The sequence below is a fragment of the Bactrocera oleae genome, chromosome 2 (genome assembly GCF_042242935.1).
Source record: "Bactrocera oleae isolate idBacOlea1 chromosome 2, idBacOlea1, whole genome shotgun sequence".
Lineage (NCBI taxonomy): Eukaryota > Metazoa > Arthropoda > Insecta > Diptera > Tephritidae > Bactrocera > Bactrocera oleae.
The window spans coordinates 14,305,452-14,317,214 of NC_091536.1; the positions used below are offsets into that span (position 1 = coordinate 14,305,452).

Consider the following 11,763-nt stretch of genomic DNA (forward strand, 5'->3'; position numbering starts at 1 on the left):
TGCTTTTTTCCACTACAAATTGCAGGCATTAATTTATTTATTTTTCTGCATTTCAGCTTTTTTAACTTGTTTTTTGTTTTTGGTTTTTATTGCGCTGTTTTAATTGAAATGTGTTTTCGCAAATGAATGAAACAATAGTATTGACACGAGGTGTATTGTTTGACCTGTGCAAAGACGAAACAACGAACAATTGGTATAAGTACATATGCATGGCCGTCCGTCTCTCCACACTTGTAACGCATACGTATGTATGAACACAAAATAATTTTCCAGCCACAGAACAATGCATCTGTTTAAAACAGCTGTTTTTCGATGGAGTGCCGATGTTACATTCCCAACCCAATTCAGTTCAGTTGGTTACAAAGACTAAAAACATGAGAAATGAAAATACAATGCTCTCCCAGTTTTAAATAAGAAAAAATCGGTAAAAGCATACCATATTATTTGAAAAAAGATACAAAGAGTGCCAGCATTTGTTGAATGGAATTGAATGGCATTGAGTATGAGATACTCGTATTCTCAAAAATTAACAGAGTAAAATGGTGCATGCATGCTGAAAATTTCACAATGTTTCTAGAATTTATCTTAGATATTGCCATCGTATCGAGCGATCTGACTTACAATGACATTTTCCTGACCTCAGGGAAATTTTCTCTTTCGAAGCAAAAGGCAGGTCGTGCTAAAAAACGTATATAAAGATAGTTGTTATTTTTAGACAAGTAGTTTTCAATGAGGCACTACTTTTTTGGGATTATTTTTTTGACAGCTGTTACTTGATTTACATTCAGTTTGGCTTGCTAATTTATAATGAACAGACCTACTGCGGAACAACTTTTGTAAGTCTTGCAATTTTTCATCAATAGGCGGTAATTAGCCTTTGTAGCAGAGTATCAGAGAAGACACGAATGAGTTCACCCGCCATCGCATGCAACAATTGGAACTGTGCCCAGCCACTTTACGGAAGATTTTGCGGCAGAAGAGATTGCGGCAGAAATTTGTGTTCGGCGAAGAAGCTCATTTTTAACTTTGAGTACGTTTATAAACAAAATTGTCGCACTTAGAGTGATGATAATCAACAAGTCATTGTTGAAACACTGTTACATTCTCAAAAAATCGCTTTTTGGTGCGCTCTATGGGCAGAGGGAATCATTGTTCCATATTTCTTCAAAAATTATGCCGGCCATAATGCTATAATCAATGGGGGAACTCTATAGGGAACGTCATGATTAATGACGTTCTCGTGCCTAAATTGGAGGATGTTGATGTGGAGGACCTTTGGCTCCAACAAGACAGCACTACATAACTTACAACCAACTAAACAATTTATTGAAGGAAACTATTGGTAAGGTGGTGAGATTTAACACCGCTGGACTATTTTGTGTGGGGTTGTGTGTAATCGTCGTTTACGCAGATAAGCCGGAGACGTTTGACGCCTCGAAAGAGAATATTCGGCGCGTTACTGCTGACAAACGGGACCAATTGCTGCAAAAAGTGGTACGCAAATTGGACCACTCGACGAGAATTTATTCGAGCCAGCCGCGGTAGTCACTTGGCTAAGATCATTTTTTCATGCAATACACATCAATCCATGTTCGAAATGTAATAGAGTGCAAAAGAGTATTCACATCTCTGGTGGCCAAATAAAGCTTGATGCTGTAATTATAAAATAGCATTTAAGTGAAATTCAAATACTCAAATTAAAGGCGAAATTGTGTGGTTATTATGGACAATTGATTAACAAGGTGTTATGTTCAATCAAATCCCAACATTTATTTAATTCAACTGAAAATATCAAACAGATTTAATTACCATGTGGAATCGAATTTGATTAATCAAAATAAGCTTAATTAAGTATGTACGTATGTGGGTGTGTGTGAGTAAAATGAATCAAATGAAATTTAAGTTGCTTGCAACACACTTACTGAGAACTAAATTCTTTGAATCTAAATGTCACTTAACATTTTCACTATTTGCTTATTACTATGTACTTATTGATTCAAAAGTGCGAAAAAAAATCTTGCCGGGAAATGGCAAACTTTTATTTTTTTCGGAAGTTTGGAAAAAATGAAGTGAGTGTGCCTTGTCACTTATTAATTGCATACCAACCAACTGCAACCTCATTTACGGCGCCAGATTGAAGCTATCGGTTGCATATGTATACGTGTCGTGACACACGCAGCGATATTTATAACAGGGTAGCTCGATTATTTAATTATATGCTTATTTACTCTAACATTACTAGTAGCGCTGTTACTGTATACTTTTTTATTTTAGTCAACCCTATAGAAAAATCAATTCAGAAACTCAGGAAACACTTTAATATTCTGCTAAAAATTCTAAGAAAGTGGTTCACTCATATCATTCCTCTCACAATAATTAGTCAAAGTCATGCTTCAAGTTCTAAACTATCTCATTATATGCATACAGAGACAACTCTTAAAGGGATATTTTCTTATTGTGAAAAATACTCAACATGCTGAATCTCCAACATCATAAGGGATCTTCAAAATGCTTGGAATTGCTAAAGAAGTAGAGATGGTGAGTGAATCACGAAGGTATATGGTAAATGAAGTTGCAAGAAATTTTACTAGCGCAAACCAATAAACATAGATCCACCGGTACACATCAGATATCAAAAGACAGTTAAAACAGTAGAGCTCCCCTGCTCCACAAAAAATTTTTTGATACAAAGAGTATCGCGCTTAATGCATATATCACCATTTTATCAAAATTTTCTTTTATCTTTTGTTAGCTAACCATTTACCGGGCCGCCCCCGTACTATTAATCTGAGTTCCTATGTGAGTTTGATCTTGAACTTGATTTATACACGACTAAGCACGGTTATAGTGCAAGTACATATTAATGCAAATGAAAGCGAACTAGTTGAAAAGGTTTAATTAAAATTTTAAAATTTAGCTTGTTAACTAAAAACCATCTCTAAATTTCGGAAAAACCAACAGACCGAGAAGAGAGTATATACATAGAGTATTAGCTCTGCATTTACCAATAAATATAATTGCAAAATGACAAAATATCAAAAAAACAAAAACATTTTTCCAACATCAAACTAACCCTGTATATTTGCAAACTCAAAATGGGATTACTAAAGTCAATACACTAGGCTGAAAAATAATTGCTTTAAAGCAATTAGCCACTTTTCGCACCAAACAGGATTAACACTGTGGCAGAAACAAAGAAAAAAATCACAAACAATTTTTTTTATGAAAACTAGTACGTATGCAAACGTATATGCTTATATTCATTTTGATTTTTACTGATTCGTGAGGACGGATATGAAACATGAGGGCGCGTGTGAAAAAAATTGTTTTTTTCATTTAAATTTACCTTCTGACAATGTAAATTTTTTTACATTTTCTGGATTTTAGCTAGAAATATGTTGATTTAAAAAACACGAATTGGTCGAAGCTAGGAGGGAAGGTTAGGAGAGAAGTCTGTAAGGAGCTCTCTTAAGCCCGGTAGGCATTCATGCTGTAAGGCTACAAATTCAGTCAGACGCGAACTGTCAAAGTTGTATAAAAAAAAGGTGAGGTGAAAACATACAGGCGCTTTCTCCTCTATTGTCTAGCTTTTGAAAAACAGCGGTTGAATTATCTCGGCAGTCATACCTTCGGCGAACAAGGAGAAATAGCTGAAACTGATATTAGCCGCCTCTGCAAATTTTTGATCGGCTCAAAGAGTTTCGTCGGCTTATAAGAGTTTTTATGATCAATTTTTTGGAAGTTCTAGGTACCACAACGAACCGGCTTTAGGTGTTCCAAGTGAGATCCGCGTTGGCATAGACATTTTAACCTTACCTAACCTAAGCATAATCCCGTTATCCTAATATACAATATATCTGAAATAAACTTTAGATGGTTTACGCAAATATGCAAATATAAGGTTGTCAAATATCCCTTCCGCTTTTTTGCTTTTCATTCAATGCTTTATAAAAAGTGTTACAGTGATCGGATTTAGTTAAAATATGCGCCGTTTTCTTTGATGATCTGTTTCCATCTAGACGGCAACTTCATAATACCTTTCTCGTAGAAGCCCCCCTCCTTATTTGCGAAGAATTCGGACAGCCACTTTTCACAAGCCTCTTTTGAGTTCAACTTCACACCACCAAGGGCATTCGCCATGGACAGGAACAGGTGGTAATCACTTGGCGCTACGTCCGGGCTATATGGTGGATGCGATAAAACCTCCCATCCGAGCTCCCGTAGCTTCTGACGAGTCATCAACGAAGTGTCTGGTCTAGCGTTGTCCTGGTGGAACACTACACCCTTCCTGTTGGCCAATTCTGGATGCTTCTGGTCGATCGCCTGCTTCAAGCGGTCCAGTTGTTCGCAGCAGATGGTAGAATTAAGCGTCTGGCCACATGGGAGCAGCTCATAGTGGATGATTCCCTTCCAATCCCACCAAACACACAGCAAAACCTTCCTGGCCGTCAATCCTGGCTTGGCCACTGTTTGGGACGATTCACCGGCCTTCGTCCAAGACCGTTTTCGCTTGATATTGTCGTATGTGATCCATTTTTCGTCGCCAGTCACCATCCGCTTCAAGAATGGGACGAGTTCGTTCCGTTTCAGCAGCATATCGCAGGTGTTGATTCGGTCCAGAAGGTTTTTTTGCGTCAAATTATGCGGCACCCAAACATCAAACTTTTGTTTGTATCCAGCCTTCTGTAGAAGGTTCAAAACGGTTTGATGACTAACTCCCATCTCCTGGGCGATGTCACGAGATGCCATATGCCGGTCTAACTCGATGTATTCCATGATTTGATCGGTATTTGTCGCCACAGGTCTTCCGCCGGCTGGCTTATCCATGGTGTCGTTATCACCGGCCCTGAATCGTGGAAACCATTCCTCCGCGGTTCGAAGTGATAGAGTACCATCCCCCAAAACACCATTAATCTCACGGAACGTTTCTCTAGCGGATTTGCCTTTAACGAAGGAAAACTCCATGTTTACAAGTCTATAACTGTTGAACGCAATATCCAAACTAATCATGCATAGCGTTGTTTTGTAGGTTATGTCAAGACCATTCAAATTATGTATAGTGTTGCCAGATACGAGCTCTGTAGCGCTTTGTCAAAAGACAAAAAAGCGGAAGGGAGATACTTGACAACCTTATATTTAACGCTCGAAGTCCCCCACAATACGTAACTGGTGTTTATGATAATTAGCTTTAAAAATAAACAATTTGATCAACAAATGGACTTTAAGTAAATACGTTCTGATATTTTTTCACTGAAAAACTTCGTTGGTCATTATTATTCATTTTGGAATTTATAACAATCGCGTATTTGGTGTTCCGATTACGCCGATTAGAATGATTTGAGAACGGGCGAATTGTGGTTATGAATTACTGACTTGACCCCTTTGGTGTTGCAAATTAAACTCATTGCTAAGAAGTGGAAGAAACTCTGTCAACAATTATATTAAAAACATTAAAAATATACAACAAACAATCGACGCTATTAAAACCACCCTGTACGAGCATTTATTTGCGTATTCAATTTCAAACTTTTTCAGTATCCCACTTTGAACCTATTAATATAATATTTCAGATTTGCGTTTTTTATGCTTTAACTTATGTAGTTATCGCTCCCAGGCAGAATTCAATTCAACATTCAACAGCTTTGAAGTTGTTATATTGTTTTGTATATATTTACCATATGTACTACATAACGGACATACCTATTGTATGTGGCATTCAAAACAATTTCTATGCGTTTGAATTCACAGTTATTTATAACTAAAACGTTAGTATTTGCCAAAAAAGCCTCATCGATGGACTTCAAATAAAAGCAGAAGTGTTGTTATAACAACAATTATATACAGAACTACGAACTGCTAACACGTGTGTGTGTAGATGTAGGTTTACCGCTATTTAATAGTTAATATACATACATATCTCAATAGCGCTCTCTTTGTTACATGCTAAATATCAAACGCGAAGCTTTTAAATAGCAACTCATATTAATGGTTTTTCAATACAACTGCGCCAATAAGTGGGTTCTTGTTTTTTTAAATATGCGATAAAAAATATAATATCTGTAGGCATAATATAGAAATCACAGTATAATAACTCGTGTTCATGGCATAATTTCAGTATATTCATGGCGTCGATTGTGTATCTGAGAAGATAGAATTTTCCATAAAGTTATTTCATTGAAGCTTCCTGACAATTATGTTAATCAATCATTATCGATTCACAATTTTATATTCGTGATATAATTGCATAACTCCATCTATAATCTGACCACAAGCTAAGTTCAGATCTAGAAATTTTATAGAAGACAAAATAATATTTTACGTTCTGAAGTAGGTTAGGTTAGGTTACACTGGCCGGCTAATACGCCATACATAGACTTAATTGCTATTAATATACCCAGATTAAGGTGCAGTTTAATTCGAATTGATTTATTCAGCATGCAGAATGACAACGCTTTTTGTGAACTTTAAGAGCGGCTCGAAATCTAATTTTGATACATCATTTACGCCCTTGAACTGCGAAGCTCCTAAATATCTGAGACGAGTTCTGAATCAGGGAACAGAAGCATAGGAGGTGCTCTAGCGTCTCTCTCATGCCTACTTCCTTGCACTTTCTACGTGTTTCGTCGTTACTAATGCTCATCCGGCTTGTATGTGATGCCAGTAAATTGTGATATGTTATTAGATCAACAACCATCCTGCCGTCTTTTCAAGACCTTGTGAGTAAAAAGTATGCGCGTGTTCCCACGTAGAAGTCTGAAGTAATTATTTGACTATTAGAAGCATTGCAGTAAATATCCAGAAACATAGATCATTTGCGTCAATATTGTACAAACTGAGGCAAATTTTTCAATGAGCAAAGTCTTTTTATCGGTAATTTATCCTTGAACAAAATACTCATAATAATCAAACAATAGGTCGTTGAGTCAAATTAACTTTACATTAGTTCTTGAAAAAATTAAAATATTGGTAAATTCAAGTAACTAAGTAAATGTAATCTCGACATCTCTAGGTAAATATAACAAGAAGACAAAATGAATGAAAAGTGCTGATAGTGATGAAACTTTATCACCATCACCTCAGTGAGTGATTACTACCCAGTCAACTGCTGTGAAAATCTGGTAGCGAAAAAGTAGAAAATATAAAAAGAAACTTCATTAAAAGTAAAAAAAAATTGCTTAGTAACGCTCGCGGAATAATGGTAAAGTAATACGTTACACATGTATGTTTCCATAACAATACGTATAAATAAAAATTAAAATAAAATTCAGTAGCACCATTTTGCGGTTATACAATATGAACTAAATGAAAACAAACAGCTGACACCAGAAAGCTATAATGCATATGAAATAACATCTCTTAATACACATGTAACTACTTTGGTGGGATACGCAACTGCATGGAATATTAAATTTCCATTATTATAAACCAATGTGTACAAAAGGTACAAGCTGAACCGATAGAGCAGCCAAATTTGTAGACAACAAAGCCGCAAATGTGCACAACTACAAGCCGTTACACAACTGTTGACATGCCACGATTTCACTGGGCTGCTGATTTGAGCAGCTTAGACGGTGCAAATATAGAGACGCAAAACGAAATCCAGATTTAACCACAATAAGTTATAACATTATTTAATCGCTCCAATGCCGATGGAAGGGCTTTGTCTTTCAAGCATTGCTAACCGCAAATGTACATATGTATGTATTGTATATAAATATATATAAATTGTAAGCGCTAACGTACATACATATTTATATGTACAAATATGTGTGAGTACGTTTGTAGCTGCGTATAATAATATTACCTGTTGCTTAGCAGTCTGAACAAATATGTATCTGATGTGCTCATAATATTAAGCAAAGAAAGAAAAATACGCTATCGAAACTACATAGTTAGTGAAAACAAAAAACACATTTTTTAAAATTTCACAATAAGAGATAAATACTTCCGCTGCAACTCACTCGGCTTAGTCATTTGTTCGTTCTCATCGTGTGTTTTTATTGTTATCATAAATTGTATAGTTGTATTTTTCTTTCAATATATCATTAGCGGTATTCGATTCGCCAAGCGTTGCAGAGTAGCCAATCGAACTAACTATACGAGTTGTACAAACAAACAGGCAGCACTTGTGATGCAACACTGCGCCATCTTGCCCTCTGACGCATGTACAATTGTGCTATGACTCTTTTTTGATGGAGAAATTATTTTTTCCGTGTCAAAAACCGTTTGAGTAGCCCTTTAATTTTGTTTTCTATAAATTACTATATTTGATTTTAAGTCGTAAGTTTGAAATGGTATAAAAATAAATTTCTAATTTAATTTGTCCTTTGAACCATTCACAATAGTAAAACTGATCTAAAATATTAAAAAAAAACATTGAACATTGAAAAAACATTGATATCATTGAAGATATTTAATGAAATATCCGCATACTCTCTTGTGCTACGAATTCAACTCGATAAGTTTGTAACGTTTTAAAGAAAATCATCTTCTTCTTCTGAAACTTCGGAAATTTGATCATGCAAGATCTTTACAACCGATTATAGCAATCTTCCCACCATTGTTCGTAGTACATTTGATCTTGTCGTATTCCAAAATAGGCCTCCACTTCGACGGTTTCTTTCCAACAGTAATTTTCTTGATATCTAAGAACAGAAAAAATCAGAAAAATCTACATTTGTTTGATGTCTTTAGAGTATCAGCTATCTCGACACAATATAAACATACGGATTATCTTGATGGTTTCAGTCAGCGTCTTTTCGATCACCGAGTACTCGCTTCGATGCTCATTTTTCCTGTACGAAATTTAGCAGACAACCTACGAATGGTTGCTCTGCTTAGCGCAGAGTTCGAATCATACCGTTAATCCATAGCAACTGAAAATAATTCCAGTTCAGACAACATACTTATATATAATAAGATCCTACATTTTTATGTGCTTAAGTGTGTGTATTTATATTCGTCAATGTCTCATATTTCTTATTAAATATAAAATTTCATTTGGAAGTTGTGGACAAAGCAAATTGTTTCTTTGTAGAAAACATATATATTTATGTTTACATATGTACTCTCATAGCTTTAGTTATGCACCAAAAAATAAAAATATTTTTGTAGAAAAAATATCAAATTTGATTGGCATCACAATTAGAAGTGGCTGTTGAGAATCGTGTTTGAAGTGCTGCTCATGTTGCTGATGTTAAGTCTATTGTTTTAGGTGCCAGTGGCAGCAACGTCTGCCGCCCTCGTTGCAAGTATGTAGTATGTACGAGTGCAAACTTCCTTTACTACAAAACGCTCCGTATATGGTCAGCTAAGCACACAAAATACCAATTAAGTCTGCTTTATATGTGCATAAGTTTGTATAAAATATTCTTTATATATTAAAGTTTACATATGAACATGTGCTTTTGCGAGATTTATATACATACACTAATGTAAAAATATAAAAAAATATTTTATTTTTCTACCTTAAAGCTGCTGCTAATATTGCATACTTTATACTCGAAGGTAATTTAGCACAAAGATCTTCATACGAATACGAATTTAGTAAATTGACATTTGAACAGAGATCGACAAACGAGTGTGATCGGCGTTCAAAGGTATTGGAATAACGAAGTTAATGGAATTCGCCTGATGACTATTCGACTTGTTTTTGTAGCTGGAGATAGAAAAATAATTGACAAGAAAATATCTTATCGAATACTTGCCTTTGCTTGCTATAAGTATATCAGAAAATTTTGATAAAAAAAACAACGCGAAAATAGGACTGGGTGTGTGGGATCAAAGGGATTTCTTGCTGTCATGCAGCTTCTCAGCGAACTGTACTTACGTCTACGGGTACGGGAATACTCGTATACTCGTATAACCTAACCTTACATATAATGTATGAGTGCCCACGGAAATAATTCTGTTGTTCTAAAGAGGATGACAATCGTCGGACATTAGTCATACTATTCAATGTATATATAAGTGATCAGCGTGATCTGTTCTGTATATATGCGAACTAGTCCTACAGTATTTGAAATATCAGTCTGAAATTTTGACCACGTCCTTTTCTCAACAAGGAACTGCTCATTTGTCGGAAACGTCGTTATCAGACCATTATAGCGTATAGCTGCCATGCAACTGACCAGTCAAACTCAAGTCCTTGTACGGAAAACTATTTTATTTGTCAAGGTATTCTCACGAAATTTGGTACAGATTATTATCTAATGCAACGCTACAATACTCAAACAACAATTTGCCATAATGCATTTACTAAATATTTATTACACAGTAATCCCGAGTATTAAATATTTAATTCAGAAAAGATCTGATAGGGTTTTTCTATTACGCACAACAATAACCATGTTTGTGCTTTTAGCATATTAATATACATAGAAATTGCATCCTGCCGAACATAAAATTATTGCAGTTTTCATTTACTCACATTTATTTACAACACAATTATTTTCCAACTATTGCAAGAGCACAAGTAAAATGGATTCTTGATAATGATTACACATACAATATTATATATGTACCAATATTGGAGTGCCTGTAATATAATATTTACGCACACATGCATTTATTTAATAACACGCGATATGGCAATGTGAACGCTGGAATAAGAGGACATTAAAGAAGATATGAATATGAATTTCTTATTGCATTAATGCAATCATTACATGCGCCCACAACTACATATGCATATATTGTTTTCATAAGTCTTCGGGCATGAGCACTTTAGTGGGCGTATACGAGAGAGAAAATATATTTGCGAGAGAAAATGTCTTTTTGTGGCTTATCATTATAATAATACCAATATTATCTTAAGTTTGAGTTTCTGTGGTCTTAGCTACTACATTTCAAATATAATGCATAATTAAAATTGTAAATTTTTAAGAAGATCAGAAGGTATTGTAGGAATTCTAAATTACCACAGCATGAACTTTGAAGAATGAACCCGAATACCAAAATGAAGATATTGCAAAATATATTCCTTTATGAGAGAAAATGCGCTCACTAATAGTTTCCTTCAATAAATTGATTGCTAAGTTGGCTGTATGGCACGTAACGCCGTCTTGTTAGAACCAAAGGTCATCCACATAACCTCTAATACTCTTATACAGGCACAAAAAAGTAATTAATCATGGCTCTATAGCCTCCCCCATTGACTGTAACATAATGTCGTCGTTATATTAGAAGAAATATGGACGAATGATTCCCTCTACTCATAGAGCACACCAAAAAGTGGCTTGTGCATAATCATCACTCCAAGGGCGACAATTTTGTTTATTAACGCACACAAAGTTAAAAATAAGTTTCATCGCCGTACAAAATTTTCATATGAAAATCGATATCGGTGGCCATTACGTTTTTGACCCATTCACCGAAAGTAAATATGACGCGCTTGATGGTCGTTCCGCTTCAATTCTTGCACGAGTTAAATTTCGTAAGAGCGCAAAGCAAGATCCTTCGACAAAATCATTCATAAAGTGGATGGGAACAGCTCCATTTATTGCGCACAATTTTGGATAAACTCATTCAGGTCCTATTCGATACTCTGGTCCACAGAAGGAATAATGTCTTCGTTGCGCACTGTATGGTGTATTTGAGGATGCGCATCATCTACTCGAATTACCGACTCTGTTGGGCGATTAGGTCGACCGAATATTGGACGCAGCGCGAGATGCGCCACTAGAACCGAACCATTATTTTGGTAATAAATTTGCACAATTTGCAAACGTTGTTTCGCAGTTAGTCAGTTTATTATGAAATGAC

At 35.4% G+C, this 11,763-nt stretch overlaps 1 protein-coding gene and 1 long non-coding RNA gene across 3 annotated transcripts in view; one reads left to right on the forward strand and one right to left on the reverse strand.

Annotated features, from left to right (window-relative positions):
* The window catches only part of 5-HT2A (5-hydroxytryptamine receptor 2A), a 72,578-nt gene that overhangs the window by 24,141 nt on the left and 36,674 nt on the right, over window positions 1-11,763 (forward strand). The window lies entirely within an intron of this gene.
* LOC138857683 (uncharacterized) lies at window positions 7,900-8,866 on the reverse strand. The gene is made up of 3 exons (XR_011396884.1): window positions 8,728-8,866; window positions 8,434-8,645; window positions 7,900-8,355 (listed from the first exon to the last, which is right to left on the reverse strand). It is a non-coding gene; the product is annotated as an uncharacterized lncRNA (long non-coding RNA).